The 18,443-nt window shown below is 38.8% G+C and overlaps 1 long non-coding RNA gene across 1 annotated transcript; it reads left to right on the top strand.

Annotated features, from left to right (window-relative positions):
* Positions 1-229: 229 nt before the first annotated feature.
* Positions 230-9,779, top strand: LOC122153197. Its single transcript, XR_006165060.1, has 4 exons — positions 230-352; positions 867-1,001; positions 7,580-7,654; positions 9,703-9,779. It is a non-coding gene; the product is annotated as an uncharacterized LOC122153197 (long non-coding RNA).
* Positions 9,780-18,443: the final 8,664 nt, after the last annotated feature.

The raw sequence follows: 18,443 nt of genomic DNA, 5'->3' as shown, positions 1-18,443 counted from the left end.
GCATTCTTGCCAGGGGGAAACAAATGCATAATAAGAAATATAAAGAGCAAAACCTCTGACACTACGTCCTGGAGCAAAATTTAAATTTACTTCAAGATTAGCTTTTCCAAAATCACAGAAATATGGAATAGTATGGAAGAACTGAAAAGTAAAGATTATAGTATTTACCTTACTTTTAATACTGACTAGGGGATTGTAATGCTGTTCTATTTTTCCTTTCCAGGTAAGTTGTGAGAGCAAAAAGAATGCATTGCTTTTTGTTGTGCAGTTTGTACATCAGAACTGAGGTATGTTGCATTCTACAGGCTAAACAAATAATATCCAGAGGCAAGCTGAAGTACAAGTCAGAGTTGTAAGTTTTTTTCAATTCCTGTGCACTTTCCAGAAAAAAAGGAGCAGTTTTTAAAGAGTGAGCCATGGCATTTTGAATCTGGTAAGAGGCTGAATGAAAGTATGAAGACTTTGAAAGAAAGCCCAAGAAAAGACCCAGAGAAGAGAGTAAAGAGCCTGATACAGCCAATGGTCATATGTCTCCAGAAAAATTGATCGTTTAACATCAATTTGAAGAAAGCATGGCTGACTTTCTTTTGCTTTCTTTTGCATTTATCTGAAAAGCTGTCAAAAGTGCTTTCCTACAACAGCCTTTTGGGTTTTGTTGAAAACAAAGTCTTTATAAATCTTGTGATAAAAGAGTCAATGGGGAAGTTGATTTGATTTTTGTTGTTCAACAAGCCAAGGTTAAAGGATTTTTGTTAACAGAGTCACTGCTCTGACAATTAAACTCATCAGGATAAATAACAATGTGCTGAACTATTCTAAAGAAACTGTTTTCAAAATCAGCTGTTTGTAATGACTTTACCTTTCAGGTGTGGATAGCACCTGTCCTGTGCCAAAGTTAGTCTTAAGGTCAATGAAAAGGTTTCAGGAGATCAGAGGAGAAAGTTGTGTCCTGATGTAAAGTCCAATGGATCCAACCACCTTCTCAAAACAAGGTGCTCCAGGTAAAGTTCTCAAACTTATTACCCCAGTTCTGCATCTCAGGAGGTCCTGGCCCTTAAACAACTAGATTAAAGTTCTGTTCAACAAAACTGTCGCATATCCATTAAGTTCAAAAGTTTGTTTACCTTAACTGTTTTAGACACTTTGGTCTCATTCTTCTTTCCATCTCCATAAGCTGCTGAGGTTTTTAATGGCTGCATATGGTCTCACTAAGGGTTATTTAGTACCTTTGAAAAATTGAATTGCTAATTACTGTATCCTTCCAGGAACATGCAGGGTGTAACTCTGCAGCAGTGGTGGAAGGTGAGGATGATTTTTCTTACTTTTTTTTTTTTCTCTTTTGACATTTATTTAGTCACATACTTGTTATTTTCAAATCCTATTTCTAATGCATTTTGAATAAAAGACAGTATAATCTTATGATAGGGGAGAACCATGTAGTTGACTGCATATCTACAGACCTGTTGACAAGTTACCAAATGTTTCAATAGGAGTGCCATGCTTTGTCATATTTCTGAATAGAGGACTGTAGGTTCCAAATAACTTAATCTTTTTAGAGTTTGATTGTATAATTAACATTTTTCCTAGAATATTTTCTTTGTAAAACACTGAGGTATAGTTGGAAATTTTTTTATGCTCCTCTTCTCGGTTAGTATCATTGTCTGAACTAATAATAATCTGTGCCTTTGGCAGTTTCAGTGATTGAATTTTTGCAGAACCTGATGCTCTGACCAGAGCAGTGACATACTCAATTATATACATTCTCATGGGCATACGTATATAATTTTAATAGACTGGCTTGAAATCTAGCTCTTTACCATTAACACAAAAACTGGGCTCAGGTGTTATTCATGTGAAAATTCTTGTTTACACTAAAGGACATTTCCTAGCACTGGGCTAATCTATAAACCTAGAAATAACTGAGATTTGCCTTGCAGCACTTATGCAAGAAACTACACAGCAAAATGTGCCTTCTGAATTCACACAAGCCAGAAGAGTTGCCTGTTGGTATTACTTCTCATTTCTCAATGGAACCTGATATTCTAATTTTTCTTATTTTTGTATATTAGGAAATTAATATAATGGTGGCATAGGTAAGAAGAGAAAGTCACAACGGAAGTCTGTTGGATCTTTGTGACTTCAGCCTCCATCTTCTGATACAGTCTTTTCCTGTGCTGGCTGACAGTACCAGCCCAGGAGTTTTTCCTTTCACAGTGGTGCTGACCTACCTTGTGGAATGAAAATAATAGATGTTCTCTCTTTCATTCATCCTACTGAATACTTTCATCCAAAATTAAATGATGGAACTTCTTCCATGCTGGTTTCAAGCTGGTGAAACTCATACTGAGTTCACAAGTTTTTGATGGCTGATAGCTGGTGGGATAGAAGGACCAGGCTCATGAATTCTGCTTTAGAAGCTTGGTTTAAAAAACAAGTTACATTTTAAAAGGCTGAACATTTGCTTGTACACTTGACAAGATTTTAAACAAGTAGGCAACCAGCAATGTCTTCTAGTCCCATGGAAACGGCTGTAGAAAAAAAAAAGACCTTCCTCCATTGAAAAGTGATTAGTTTAAAGCATTCTGTCCCATTTTTGGCAGTTTGATGGCAGTTTCCATGGGGATGGGCATAGAGGATTGCTGAAGTGTTATTATAACTCCTGCAAATGCCACAGATGGAGGTTAAAAGATCTAAATTGTATTTCAACAGCACCTGTAAATATATTAATTTGGGGAGAGGGAGAAGGGAAAGACAACAAAATGTTTTTCCTCTTTCTCCATCTGCAACACATCTCTGATGAATGTCTTAACTATTCAGAATAAAATAAAATGATCCTTTTGGCTTCTCATTCATAGTTCTGCAGTGTAGCAATATCTACCGCTTTGCGAACATGATGAGCAGGGGTGTCAAATTTCTTTAAAAGTAGATATTGTTACGCTGATTTTATAAATTGGGCAGCTGAGTCCAGGAAATGGTTAAGTGGCCAGAAGACCAGGGATTTTGGATATTGCTGGAAAAACACTGTCTGCTTGTTTCTGAAGACCTGGCTAGGTGACTGTACAGCTCAAATAATGACCTTTTTTTCAGGATTCCTATCTCAGGGCCCTGGGGGCACCAAGAGGCCTCAGTGCCCCTGCCAGGCCCCAAGGGCTCCCCCAACCTGCCCACAGCCCGGGGCCATCAGCCTCTGCCTTAGTGACCCTGCAGCAGGCCCTGGGCTCCAGCTCCCCATGGCCCTGCCCCGCCCGGCCATGGGCTGTCAACATCCTGGCCTGGCTTTGTGCTGTCCCCGTCCCCAGCGAGCTGCTCTGGGCTGGGGCTGCCCCAGTGTCCGCCAGATGCTCAATCCTGGCTGGGGCAGCGGGACAGGCGCTGGCTGCCAGGCTCTGCCTGGGGGACCCTCACAGGGAGGTGCCGGCCCAGGCAGCGCCCTGGCAGCGAGCCCAAGCGGGGGCCGATGGCCCCAGGCTGGGCTGAAATGGAGTCTTGGGCCATGGGTAGGGGACGGGAGGCTCGGAGTTAGCAGGGCAGAGGCAGGCAGGGCTGCAGGTACCCTCAGGGCCTGGGCTGCTGGTGACAGCCAGTGACAAGTGCAAGAGTTTTCTTGAGAGTTGATTTTTTTAAGCTTTTCAGCTCTGGCATTTCTGAAAGAGAAAGATAAATTTTGTAGCTTCTGAAAATGACTTAAAATCCAGTGCTGCGCCATCGTGGCTTTCTAACATCTCTTGCTGTCTGTGATGTGGCGAAATGATGGCATTTGAACCCAGTGCTCTCTCTGTTTCATCTGACAGTTGGGCCTGAAACCTGACAGGTTTGAATTGCTCGTGCTTTGATAATTTTTGCATTCAGTCAAACAGATACCTAAAGGGATTTTTTGAAGAGGAGGAAGGGAGATTTGGAAAGAGAGAAAGAGAATACACAATTCTGACAGACGCAAGCTGAGAAAAAGTCTTCTCGTCACCCTTCTTTGTTTTTCTAGTTGGCAACGTTAAGGACATAGTTTGTGACTATGAATTGTAAAGTGTTTATGTGGAGATTAAAATCTCCTCAATAGATTCATGACATGAAAAAAAATTGCTATGTGGATTGCTCATGGAAAATCTAATTTTAAACAGTGTTACTTAGCTGTGATTTGTCGGAGAGCCGTATGGTGTCATTCCTCATCTGATGTGATAAACATTAGGTGCTACTACGTATTCTGTACTGTCTTGTAATTTCCTATGAAAGACATGGGATATACTGAAGAATAGATATACTGGCCTTCATTTAATGTTGTCTCAGTACTCTATTATGTAAATATAATTTTTTTTTTGCCTATGGGTATTTGTGACAAATACACAATTCAACTATTAGTTCCAGTTTCTTTTTTAAAAATATATTTGTCAATCTTAATACATTTCAGTTTATCTTTCCTCTTTTAAGTTGTGCTGTGGTATTCTTTGCAGTTACAGCTGAATTTAATTTTAATTTCAAGCTGACTCCTAACCTAATCAACATTCAGCACATTTTTATGGTCTGCCTAAATCTATTTAAATGAGGAAAATATTCTTTCCACTGTCCTATTTGGATAGAAAAAGACATCAATCATTTCACAAGTGGTAAGAAACTGAGAGAACAAAGGTTTAAAGGTGAACGTTACATAATTACTTAGTGCATTACTCTTGGCGTGAGTGATTAGTGTCTATTTGTTTTCAAACTTCCATCTGTAGTTTTATGACTTCATGAAGAGTCAGCTTTGTTAGAATTGCTGAATCACTGTGGAAGTGTCATTTGCTGAAGTTCAAATCTGAATTTTAAATTTTCTGATTTGTTTTTTGGATAGGTGATTAAATAATAGCAGACCTTTTTTTGATCAAATAATTTATGTAAATTGTTTCACTTTGGTCAGCAATAAATGGCACAAACAATGACTAAAGAAATGCTTGATCTCACAAAGAAATCCAGGAATTTCAGAAAATCTGTGAAGAAGACAATCACAGGTTGAAGGATAATCACATGCTCAAGGGGAAAAATGCACATTATGCATAAATAATTTTGACATGATTTTATTATATGCTGTTCAGGGTTGAAGGATGACTTACTGATAATGCACCTTGGTGGCTATTTGACTGAAAGCAAATATTTGCCCTCATTTTCAGTTAATTTGTAAACAAAGTTGAATTGCTAACAGTAACACCACTCCCTATAAGTGGTTCTACATTGTCAAAGTTGAAGTGGGATTTTAGTTTATGCTATATTTTCAAATATTTTTAGTTAAGTTCACTGTTGACTGAAAAAGATCAAATTGAAAATTAATTACGAATCTTTCATATGCATATCAATAAACAGCTTTCAAAACTACACTGAAATTGTTGTGACTGGACACCTCAGTCCCAAGAGAAGGTTAAACTCTGTTACACTAAATTTTTAGTAATACACACCTCTGAAGGAAGAGCTAATACAATGGTCAGAATAGTAAACTTTTTTCTAATACGATATATAAATTAAATCTGGAGAAACTTGGAGAATTATATTATTTAATTTACTGTTGCAATCCAGTGGTTTGTATGAATGACATAAGACATTCATACAAACTGTGGTACACTTTCATTGTTTTGGTAGCACTTAGTTTTCTTTTATGTGATTTAAAGTTTTTGGAAAAAGAAGAAATTTTGTTTTAGAGCCTATGCTGATTTTTTCCCCCCCCTTTATTCTGTACCAGGGAGTTCACTGCTACAAAAAAACTGAGAAACTTCTGCATAAACTGAAGACCTGTGGCAAATGTTTGTCTTTATTTAGCTATGTGAGGTGATCTTCCAACTCACTTTGGAAAGAACAAGTTGTCTTTTTAGGGATTGGATGTCAGTGGGATGTAATCATTAGAGTAACTAGCGTGTCTGTGATCTGTGAAAGGAATGTAACAAGCTAAAAGTTCCCAGGTAAAGCCAACCTTTGGTCCTGATCACTTTGCTCTGTACTTTCAGTGTGTTGGGCCAGTAGACTCTAGACACCACGCAGAATCTTTCCCACAGAAAGTATGCAGGATAAATCTTCAAATACTAAATGATTTAACATACAGGAAAATCCTGGCTAAACTAATTTTAAGGCAGACTAGAGCTATTCTAGAAATTTACTTCACACTTCTTTTCCTTTGCATTTCAGTGGCATTTCTAAAATGAGTTAATGAAATAATTTAGAATATTTGGATTTTAAAGTACTGCAAAAGTGTAACCTTTTGTTTTGGGGAACAAGTACATTTGAATGAATTTCAAACAACAGTTCTTTGGAAGCTGGGCAAAAGAAACATTTCTAGAAGTTTTCTTTCTCTTTATATCCTATTTCTGTACTTGTATGTACAAAAATAGAAGTCTATAACATCAATATTCAGAGTAAAATTTGAATGAGGAAACTATATAATTGGGCAAGTTAATGCAGATAATTTATTTCTAATATTTTCTTATTTTTCTATTAGTTTTTGTTGATAAGTTCCTGCAGTGAAATTCTACACTGGAAATGAAGTTATTTAATATTTATATTTTGTTTTGATCTTTAAAGATGAACAAGAAATTAATAAAATAAGGGATTGTTCTTAAAATAAGGGAGAGTCATTCTGTTTTGGACATTTTCTGACTTTCTGAAAAATTAGCTGACTTTATTTTCCCACTGTAACTCTGTTTCTTGTCCCCTAGTCTTTAGTCTATAATTATCTTTCCAACTGAAAAATAATTTTTTCTGGAATTCTTAGATTTACATGTATGACAGACTCCACAGACAGGTCTCAGGAGTGGAAGCTGCTTGCAGATATCCTGAGTTATCTTTTGAATGTAAAGATTTTATTTGCAAACAGCAAGTTACTCTTCAGTATAATTATAATTAAAATAAGCTGAAAGTTCCAATGTTTAGAAACGTAGATGCACGTGTATGTATGTAGTCTGCATATATATTAATTTCCTCTTCCCAAAATATCAGAAGGATCTTGGGTTCCAAGAGTTTCTTACTAAGGGCAATGAGAAACAGAATGAAAAACTTAATCGGTGACTTTATATGTTGAATTCTAGCAGTTGGTACAACCCATCACTTCTGGAAACAAAGTATGAATAGCTGAGTGGGACTCTTCGTGTGGTAAACTGTGTGTACAGAGATTTCTAAATATAGATGTCATAATTCAGAGTCAGTTACTGTCAGTCAAATCAATATAGATCTTAAAAGTGTCTGAATATATTTTTGATGTTGAAAAATAAGAGCAGTTACTGAAATTTCAGCAACTATGTGGTGTGCTTTGAAAAAACTGTGTGACTGTTTACCCATGCCTTAATAGCCTATGATAGAAATTGATGTGACTGTCCTGATATCTGCATCTCTATATTTAATATATATATATATATACACTCATACACACAACACATTTTTCTGGTCTAAAAAAGAAAGGCCTATAGTGGAAAGTGTTATCTCTTGCCATGTCCAAAGCTGGCAGTGCATTTTGACCAGCTGACATCTGCCCTCACATGTAGGAAATTCCTTTTTCAGTATACAAAGCAATAAAAAGACCTCTTGTGCATTAACATATATTTTATCCCTTTTAATTTTGACTTTGTTTTAGTGACACAACAAGAAGTCTGAGTTGGACCTGTGACTGCATTTTATGAACACTGATCTTTTTTTGGCTGAAAATCTGGTAATTATGATGAAGTTTATTCATAATATAACCCCCATCTTCTCATAAAAACTCTATGGACATTTCATATTAGGAGGAGAATGGGGAAGAAAGACACAGAAGGCAGAGCAATGTGTAACTGCTGTTCCCTCCTTATGATTTTCTCCTTACATCTTAAACATTGATTGTGTGCTATGTACTTTTCTGTCAGATCAGACTGACATATGGGGTGGGGTAAAAGTCAGGAGAAAGGTTATTCTACAAGCTGTAAAACAGTTCTGCTGTTGCTGGGAAAAAGAAAAAGAAAGTGTTCGTGTATTTAGAAGAAGCTTTCGTCTTAGGGAAACACCCCAGTGTGATTTCGGTATAGTATAGATTAACTTCCCATTCATCTGTTTCAATATTTTCTGTCACATGTCTATTAATTATATTTGTTGCACTAGCAGTTTTCAACCTCTAATGTCCACCATAGCCCACCTGCTCTGCTCACAAATCCAGAGTCCAAAATATTGAATTGACTCTGTCACAGTTCCTTCCCCAGAAGGTAGATGTCATCTGAAATGTTTGCCTGTGAGTGGTCTTTTTAGCCAGAGAGGCTACAGCCCTTCAGTGAGAATAAGGTGAACCACCCAGTCTCCCCATGGGGAAGATACAGCTATTGGCTTCAGACTGGAAACATTCATTTGGTAAAACCACTATAGTTGAGAGAAATATACTCAGATAACTGGAATCCCAAACAAAACCCCAAACCCCAAACAAAAATAAAAGGGTTTTAAATGGGACCAAACCACGAACGTTGTGTTCTATTCTGGGCCTTATATTAACAGGAGGTATAGTTGACCTCAAGGGAACAGGAATAACACAGGTATTACAAGTATCACAATAGGGTAAAAGACCAGCTGAGACTCAATGCAGTAGCTCAAAAAACATTTTTAAAGGCTAAAAATTCCAAGCAGAAACATTACTCTGTGTAGCATATGAAATGTGTAAATAGTAGGGACTTCTCTGTCCCTTTCTCAGCTAAGCAATTTTTCAGCATAATCTGGTTTTCTCCTGTGATTCTTTTGGATTTTTTTCTTACTAGGCCCGGCAATATCAATTATTATGTGACCCTCTCTCCAGCAGGGCAGGTCAAGCTTCTATAATCGAGTATGTTCAGCTCCATCATAATGGAAATAGAAATGTCTCATGTAAGAGTGAAAAGCAGAGGAGGTCTGTTTACAGAGCTGTGGCAATATGTGCACAACAGAGCAGCAGAACATACTTAAAGGAGCCAAGCTTTAAGACAGGGAAGGAGGTAGACTAGATGGTTTTAAGAGGTCATTTCACCTCTAGCTTGTCATGTAATGTCTCAAATTATGTCTGTGTTCATATAATACTTTTTATCTGTGATGTCAAAGTGCTTTTACAAAGTCAGGTAGTACTGTCTTCATTTAAAAACAGCAAAGTCATGCCAAGATGCATAACAAAGGGGAAATCTAAAATAAATATATATTTCCTCACCAAAAAATAAAAGTCAAAATGCTGCATAACAAAATTTTGTAACAAAAAATTGTACTGTAAGAGCCCATCACAACAAGACTCCAGTCTTGAAGTCATAAGGAGCATTTCCATGCAGTGTGGCCCCAAGTTCAAATTTCAGTTTTCATTCCACTGCCATGTAATGAGGAATAAAAGCTGTGTCTTGCCAAGACAGCTCGGGACAAATAGTTGATCTTTCTAGAGCTTTTGGACTGCTGCTGTTGCCTTGCCTCGGTTCCCCATGAGGAACTCACCTTTCTTCTCCACTGTGTCTGCAAACAATTCAGTAAAAATTCATGATATACATTCCTCTTTTCTAGTGACTGTATACTGAATACAGTATAATTACAAGATGCTGCTGATTGGATCTAGTACTGTTATATATTCACCTTTCACAAGGTGTAACAGATTTGGAGAATGTGATCTAGTCCTTTTATTTCCTCTTGCCTTCTTCCTGCTCTTGGTAACAGTTATCTTCAGTTGAAAAAGCTATAATGTGGTGAGTTAAGAGATTTCGTGGTAACTGACAATTTCGTTTTGTTTTCCAGGAGGGAAAGTGCAAATTTACTTGAACTGCCCTGACTTCAGGGCATATTTCTGTTGATGAGGTGTTTTTATGAGCAGCAAGCAGGTATGATTTTTAGTAGAAAACAGAGATACAGGGAAAAGTTTCTTAATAAATAGAAAGTCCAAAGAAATACAATCACACAGTAGGGATTAATTTCTTAAAATGTATCCATGCTTATGCTGCAGACACTCTTCTCCTGCTGTTTCTTCAACTCACATATAGAGGTGTAAAGGTGTGCAGTTGAAGTGGCTTTTGTACAACTAATTATAAAACAGGACCTCAGTTAGTTTGTCACAGAGATTTTTTTTTTTTTTTTTCCTGCAAGGACTCATCAGAGCTTCACAACAGTAGCATTAATTGTAATTCTCAGTATGTAAAATGAAAATGTGGATTTATCTGTGCTAAGCAAATTCTCCAAATAGTGACTACTGGGATTTAGAAAGTTTAAGATCTAAAAGGTGTTTGTCAGTTTGGGGTATATCTGAACCCTCGATTCCCCCTCCTCAACAGTCGTTCACATAGTGTGTTTGTTTTGTACCTCTATGGTCTTGAAAGAGAGGGGGAAATACAACTGTGTAGGAGATGATGTCAGCCTTTCTGTTATCAAAAGATACAGTGAGTATGTGTGTGTGTGTGTTTGGGAAAAAGGAAAATATATTGGCTTTGAACCCAAGACAGACAGCTGTGTATGCCATGCCACTAGTGTTGCTGGATCAGTACAGAGAGAGGAAAAAAAAATAATCCTTTGGACCCTCTGCTTCTGCAGCTGTCGGACAAAGGTCTGAGCTTCCTGCAAACACTGTGAAGATATCGTCTCTCAAAGAGTCTAGGGAAGCTTTATAAAAGCAAAGAGATGGAGGGGAAACCTCTCCCTCTCCCTTTCTCCCTCCCATCTACAGGGCACTCATCCACTGATGTGCCAGAAATGAAGTGATTTTCTGTCTGCTCTGCCTATACAGCTTCATTTCCTGTGCATGCTTGGGCCCAAATCCTCAGCTAGTTTGGCACAGCTCTTCTCAAGTCAATGGAACTGCCCCACTCAGGACCTAGCAGCTGAGGATACAGGCTTCAGTGTTGTTATTAGGCGCTCTGGCATGCTGAATGCAGAGAGGAGCATCATGCTGGTCTGTGTACCCTTTGACTAGGTGAGCAGGTCTGACAGCTACAAAGAGAGTAGATGCGAGCTTTGGAGAGGGGATGTAGTTTTCTGGGAACTGAGTCCTAGCTGTTGTTCTGTGTTTACTTCAAGGGGGAAATCCAGACTGCTGGGTCAGAGTTAAATCCTTTGGGAAAGTGCAGTTTTGATGAGTCTGATAGTCTGAATGTATGCACTCTGAATTTTTGTAACCATTTATTTTCTCTCCTGACAGAAACTAATCCCAAATCTGGATTTTTGTTTTCTTTTTTGTATTTTGTGCTTGAATTTCTGCCACATTACACCTGGGGGGACTTGAGCATTTAGCCACGTAATGGGTGATTGAGCTTAAGAAAGTATACATTTTCTGCACCTTAATCATTCTAAAGACCACAAAACTACATCTAATGCATTTGTAAACCAGTCACATGGAAAGGAAGGCCTGGAAATATTGAGCAAACTGAAATCACTTGCTGACTGTTTTGAGAAATTCTTCCACTTTTTAGGTGGAATGTAGCAACTGTTAAACAGTACATGGCAACCACAGAGACAGTCTGGGACAGGATGGGAGACAGGAATACAATATTCTTGTGGGAACTGTGGGGGAAATAGAGAGAGACAGACTGCCGTGTAACAAACTCCAGGATCTGTGCAGAGGAATGCACAATTGCAGGGACTGGGGGTGGAAGGAAAGAGAGGAATAGGAAAAATAGACTTCCCCTCCGTGAAATGGATATTATTTAAAACAATAGCTGAGAATTTCTCAAATCACCAAAAAATATGATGCTGAAGAATACAGAGACAAACACACAGCTGAAGAAGGAGAATGAGAGAGCAAGAAAAATCTCAAAATCTGCTGGATAGTGCTGGTAATTTCAAGACTACAGAAGGAATACTTGTTCTAATACGTGAGCTTCCTTGATACTAATTAAAAGTACATGGAAGAGAATTTTATCAAAATTGTTATCATGGAACACAAAACTATGGGGATTTCCAAGTGGGGACTTCCTAAACGGAACTTTAAATAAGACTTTTTTTTTTTTTTTTTTTTTTTTTTTTTTTTTATCTTTTTAAGGCTGTTGCTTTGTACTTGCAGTTATTTTCAATTGAAAATGCTAATTCTGAGCCTACAACCACATAACTAAAAGGCAGGTTTTGAAAGAATTTTGCTCCCACTTTTATCCTAGGATATGTGACAAACACTCAAAATCTTTTAGTGTACCTTTTACAAAAGACAGAGCCCCAAGTGTCTGGCTGTAAGCCTTTGGGTACTGAACACTTTCAAAAATCTGAGCCTTCTTTAGCTACCTAATTAGGTACCACTTGTGCATGTGGGGAATGTGAAAAATTGCTTTTTGCCCCAAATGTCAAAAAAGATGCTATCAAGCTCTTTTGTACTCTCTAGGTTCCACTTTGTCTGAGACTGTACATCACAGGTGTCATTCACTGCTGCTTGATCTTCAGGTTTGCTGTGTTCCCCAGAACATGACCTGTGAATTTCTGAGTACTGCTGCTGAAATCCTTTAAGTACTCCACAACTTAACAGACCAAATCTGATGGTATTACCCTGTCATATGCTTGTCCTTCTTCTGGAATTGCTGGAGTATTTTTTTTTCTTTTTCCTGGAGTGAATTTCAAATGTGATTTGACTCAAAATTTTTGCAACTGCTGTTGTTATTGATGCTAGAAAGTGGGGTATGTAGCTATGTTTGAAGAATCTTGATCTGTATGGATGAACTTCTGGGACTCTGTCAACTTCAATGAGCACAGAAATCTGCTTGTGCAGCTCAGGCCCTAATTTCGCAACCAGGACTCTGCTTCGTTTTTCCATAATACAGCATGTCAGCAGAAACATGAAGGGTAGAGCCAAGGGATCCTGGCTCCCAGGCTCCTATGCTTTCTCTGGACAATAGTTTCCCCTTAGAAACCAGTAAGTTATGGACCATGGGCTGCTCCATTTCAAACTATCTTGGGCTTTATGGCTAAAAAGATTTAATAAAATGGGAGTGATTAGTAAAGTATGTTACTGGTGAGGGGAGTGAGGATAGTTAAAACTTATGAAAAGGCTTTGCTTGCAGCAGAAAAGCACAGTAACCACTTAAAAATATCTTTGCTAATGTTTTTATTTTAAAAGTGGAAAAAGTGAGTCAGCACTGAAAGCTCTGTATTCACTGCTATGTCCAAACTCAGCTGCTCTGGAGAGTCTCCCCATTCCCTCCCCCCATCTATGCTGCTGGCACAAGTGAATATAGCTACTCCTAATTTAGCAACATGCAGTTTCTACCTTTGCATGGGCTCTAACAACAATCCTGAGAAGTTTTCTGCTGTAGGATTTTTTTTTCCAAGGTTGTAGCTAATGGTGTCCTCTGTGCAAAAATATAAGAAAAAATAATATGCAGGAATTGCTTTCAGGTGACGAGTGTGTTCTGCTTCCAGACTACTGGAACAAGAAGGTGATGCTGGTGGAGCATAGCTCCAGTAGCAAGAAATCAAATGGATTTTCATATACACTTATCCTTATTTAAACTTGGTCTAGACACTAATTCACTGTGGTCATAACTCTGGACATACCTACAGAAATAAATCTTTCCAAATTCTAGGAGATTTTGTAACTGTGTTCTGGGCTTGATCAGCTCTGATTCTATCCTGTATTTTGCATTGTGATTAAAGGCAGAATTGCTATATTAGAGTGTCTCTATCAGTTATCAGGTCCATAGGAAATAAATAAGGGTGGACTGTTTCCTATTATGAGAAGTAGATGCTGTGGTGTTGTCACAGACGTGTGTGTATGAAAACGTGGAACATACCATCTTCCATCTCCTCATGCAGGAAGTCTTCCTGCCTGGCATGCATCTTTTTTTTTTTTTTTCACTAAGGAAAAGCTATATTCCATATTTTATTGCTTTCATATCTCCTCTGGGTCCCATTCTGACAGGGTTTTCAATGCACACTGCAAGCTGAAGCAAAATACACACCATGCTGTGAAAGAGATATGTTACATAAGAGGTCTCTGAGGCTTACACAGTGCTGGACTGCAGTATAAACTGTCTCTGGGATGGATAAAAACCATCTCGCAACTGAGGATTAACACTGATTCTTGTCAGGGGCTCTTGATTTGAGAGAAGGAAATTTGTGTGTGCTGTTTTAGTGAGTTTTAGCAGCTATATAAACCACAGTTTGAAAGTCTGATGCGTATCTAACCATCAACATGCCCAAACTGTGTTTGATAAAAGGGCCAATGAGCTCCAGTTATGCAGCCCTTACTCCTGTTACTTCTCCCCTGCAACCAGAGAACGACCAGAGTTATTTGCATATAAATCCTGAGTGTTTGGCAACTTTTGCTGCGGCATGAGAGAAAGGGAAAGAAATGCAAGTTCCCCGTAAGTTAGTCTGTGTTTCAGCCACACTACAGAAGATTTAGTTTATCCACCGCTTGACAAGTGATCCCAGCAAGGCAGCTGGGGGTCTGTCTGCAGCTTCTCTGCAATGGCCAGAGCCCAGTATCTGGAACATTGTCTGAAGTTCTGGGGTGACAACAATGGTTGCAGTTCAACCCCTCAAATATTGTGAATTTCACTTTGTGGAGGATGAGATGGAGCTTTTCTGGAGGCCACACCAAAGCTCCTCACCAGACATTCCTAGGGATTGCTTGCTGTGACAGAGCTCACTTACTTCCAGTCTTAATGGAAGACAGGCTGCTTCCACTTTGACTTCTCTAATAGCCCAACAAGCTGCCTTCGAGGAGCACATGCAGGCTGGGAGACATGCTCCAAGACCTTCAGGCAGGGTATTCTAACATATGCACCTTTTTACTTTAGGGGAGAGAACAGAAGTTGTATGTTACTCAAATTTCCTAGTGAACTACTGGTAGGAATTCAGATAGCATGGTAGAAGATGAATACTTTAAATACCTGTATTAAAAAAGATCAAAAAAGTAGCTATATACCAGAAACTAAATCCCTGTAGTTAGTGACGCGTTATCCTAAATATGGACCTATGTTGGAAAGAGGGAGAAGTTGGATCATGATAATTACTGAACACCTGAAGTCATACCTGCCACAATACCAAACATTTCACTGGAGATACTCAGTGCCTCACAGAGTTATATGAATGCTACAAGTTCAGTTTCAAAGTGCAAAGGCAAATTAAGGAATAGATTTACAAGGAGGATAGTATAATATAAAAATATTAAATTTACAATATTAGTCCTGCACATCACCACCATACTGTATTTTTTCTTCAAATTTCTTACCGAAGAGCTTCAGAAAGCTGTTACGTGAAGTCTATTACATGAAGCTGTTAAATAAGAATATATAAATGTATCCTCCTGATACACAGTGCTTTCAGAAAGCTTAGAAGCAGTCTATAGAGTGCTTCAAGGTGTTGCCTACTGCAGATCACAGACCTATCTATCAAAACTATTGGATACTTTTAGACTGCTGTTTTTTATACATACTTATGTCTTGCATAAAAAGATTTTTAAAATTGCATCTGGTTTTTGTTCCTCATTTATCAAGGGTAATTCTTGGTATCTTCCAAAGGACTGTCACCTTGCTGTTCTGTAGGTTTGGCAAACAGTGGTTTGCTTAGAGTTGCAAATGAAATTGCCAAACTTTTATCAGCCAAACCATCTTCAGAATGTTTTCTTTCCAGGAGAAAGGCCTACACACAAGCCTTTTATGGCATTGTGTATTTATAGCTTTAGTCTGTACTATGAATGAATGGATCACTCCACAAAACACAGTGCAGAGACATTTGACGAGCATGCTCAGCAGTGTGTGAGGCCACTTGGTGGGGAGGCAAAGGTACAAGGAACCTGCTTGGTTTTCCATTTTCTCACAAGGGAAAGAAGGGAAAGACTTATCTGGGTTTGGGAATGATTGAGTATGTCACTGCAGGGCTGGCTTTCTCTGAACTGCTGAGAAGCCAAAGCTCTTCACCCACTCCTGAGTCTTGCACAGCTCTCCACAGAGAAGTGGGGGACAATGGCAGGACAAAGACTGAGCCATGGCTGTGGCAGCTGGTCAGTCAAAACTTTCCAGAAGGTGATGGGGCCCATGATCTGCTGGTGCTGAGTCAAAACGTGCACAAGCCTCACTGGTGCTCCTCCAACCAACAAGCTCTCTGTCCACAGTTCCTACTAGTACTGGGAATAGCTTACATCCAGAATGGTTTGTGTGTCAGTGCATATATCCTGTCTCTGTCATCTGCTGATATGATAACATATTTTGCACCTTTGATTGCCTATCCTGCACACTGTGCACTACAGTGTCCCTTGGGGCTCTTTCTAATATTGCAAACTTAGTATGGTCTTGGTCAGCAGCCATTTTTTTCTGAATCCATCTGCTTTATTGAATTCCAGTGCCTGGAGGAATATCTGAACCAATAGTAGAAATAAGGCTGTTATCTTACAAATCGGAAGGATTAGGAAAGATAGCATATTTGACCAGTGAAAAGGGAGATTATTTTAGGCAGATTTTCAAAAATTCTGGATGTCTGTTAGTAGTTCTGATAGTAAATGTAAAATTTTCAGTAGTAGCTTCCTATGTAACTGTGAAAATCTGGTGTGTAGAGACAATATCAGCACATAGCTCCACTTCTCAGAAGCATCCTCCCCAGTGAATGCTAGGTAAAAGTGACCCTGAAACTATTTTTGGAGGTGATTTCTGCATGCTGCTTCTGCTGTTTTATTCATCTGGTAACTTCCTCTTAATTAATATTACCTAACAGTAGGGAGAAGCAAGATCTAGTTCCTGTCCCTGCCCCAGTGAACACAAATTCTACCAATGTCGAAACTAGAGCACAGATTCCCTCTCAAGCTGGTGAGTGTTGCAGGCATCAAGTTATGGAAGACTTACCCAATTGATGTTTCTATAAAGCCAGGCTTTACAAATTGCGCTTTACAAATTTGTCCCAGAAGAGAAGGATTCCAGCTCTTCTCAGGTGGAGGAAAGTTTTGAACCTGTGTGTCTTGGGAATGCAAATGAGAGCAAAAAGGCAAAACCTTTGGAAGAGAAAGTGCAGAAGAACCTGTGCAACGTAGGGCCTAAGGATGTCTAGACTTGGAATGAAATTACAGATTTCCATTTTATTTTTCCAGTACTTTAGCAAATATTGCCAAAATAAGCTGTCCAAGTTATCACAACCCATTAAACTGCCATCTACACTGAGGATAATGCTGTCCTACTGTTGCCAGTTCTTTTAGCAATAAGACTTTTTAAAGCAGGATTTTATGAACAAAATGTCTCTCAAAAGAATATTATCATGTATGTGAAATCAAACACCTTTTTTTTTAAAAAAGATGCCAGAATAAATATTTTCTCAAGAGAGCCACAAGAAAGCGTGCACTTCTAGATAAGGCAGTTTGGTTACTTTGCAAATGCAGGCAGATTTGCAGGCTCTTGTTGTTAGGGGGCATAAATGACGCAAACTGCAAGTCATAAATGTCTGTTGCTGTGAAAGAGTGGGTGCAGTTTTGGGTGAGCTGTGGTGTGATATTTCCATCTGATACCTAGAGTCAGCCAATAGCAGCAGGTGATGAGAGGCTGAAGAGCACAGCATGTTCCAGTAGCACCTGAGGTTTTATCTCTGTGGCTCACTGGCTGCACGCTGCACAGTGAGCCTCTGTCATTGCTTCATTGATGCCTCTGAATTTGGTGCATACAAACTGAAAGTACATTTCTTTTGTTCAGATCTCCAATAAGTAGTGAGCATTTCCTTAGAGGTATGATCCACTGAACCAAGAAATAGTTCCTACATCCTTGTGAAGACATTGATGTTTCTCTAGCAGATACATATTTACTTCTTTTCTTTCTGGTTTGCATTCAGGAGTTGGAGTTGTGCCTTCTGCAGGATTTCACTTTCTACCATCTGCAGTAATTACAAATGCTGGGGTTTTAAATACTTTGCTAACCTATGGATTTTCTCTGGACGGTTTAGAAAATCACAGCCTCCATGATCAGACAATAGGTAATATGTCTTGTACTATGTACAATCAGAAGAGGGATGGATGTTTCTCTTCCTTTTGTGGAAGAAGAGAAGGTGTGAGCAGTGTTATCTCAGGGAGTGTAGATGTGCCTACTCATGCTGTTTTACTACTTATAGCAAGATATTATCTGGAATGAATACAACACCCTGGGTATGTGTTTTGGTTTAGGAATGGGACTCAGCTGCCACAAATGAAAGGACTGTACCTAAAGGTCCAGTTTTGCTTTGGGTTCCTCATCTGTGAAATGTAAATCTTTGACAAATTGAAATGAACAGTTTTAACAAGGGTGATGTTTTAGTTTGGCCTCACGGTACATGAGGCTGTGGTGTAGTCCTCAATTCACAGGGTCCCTGAAGGTGGAAGATCACAGAGCTCATTTTGCACATGTAGCTGTAAATCCAGGGGGAACCTTTTGTGATAACTTTCTGTAGATGGAGCAGTCTGGAAAAGGGTCACTTGCCACTGAATCCAAGCAGAGGTAGTTTAGGTTGTTTAGGTGGTGAAAACTACATTGTAAATAAGTTTTGACCAGAACTGTCCTGTTTAACCTACTCCTGCATTTGCTGGGTTTTGCATAGTTTTTTTTTTTTTTTTTTAA

This window comes from Tyto alba, unplaced genomic scaffold (genome assembly GCF_018691265.1).
Source record: "Tyto alba isolate M040663 unplaced genomic scaffold, T.alba_DEE_v4.0 Super-Scaffold_16, whole genome shotgun sequence".
NCBI classification, from domain to species: Eukaryota; Metazoa; Chordata; class Aves; order Strigiformes; family Tytonidae; genus Tyto; species Tyto alba.
The sequence above is the reverse complement of the archived record's forward strand: the minus strand, read 5'-3'. Positions and strand labels throughout refer to the sequence as shown.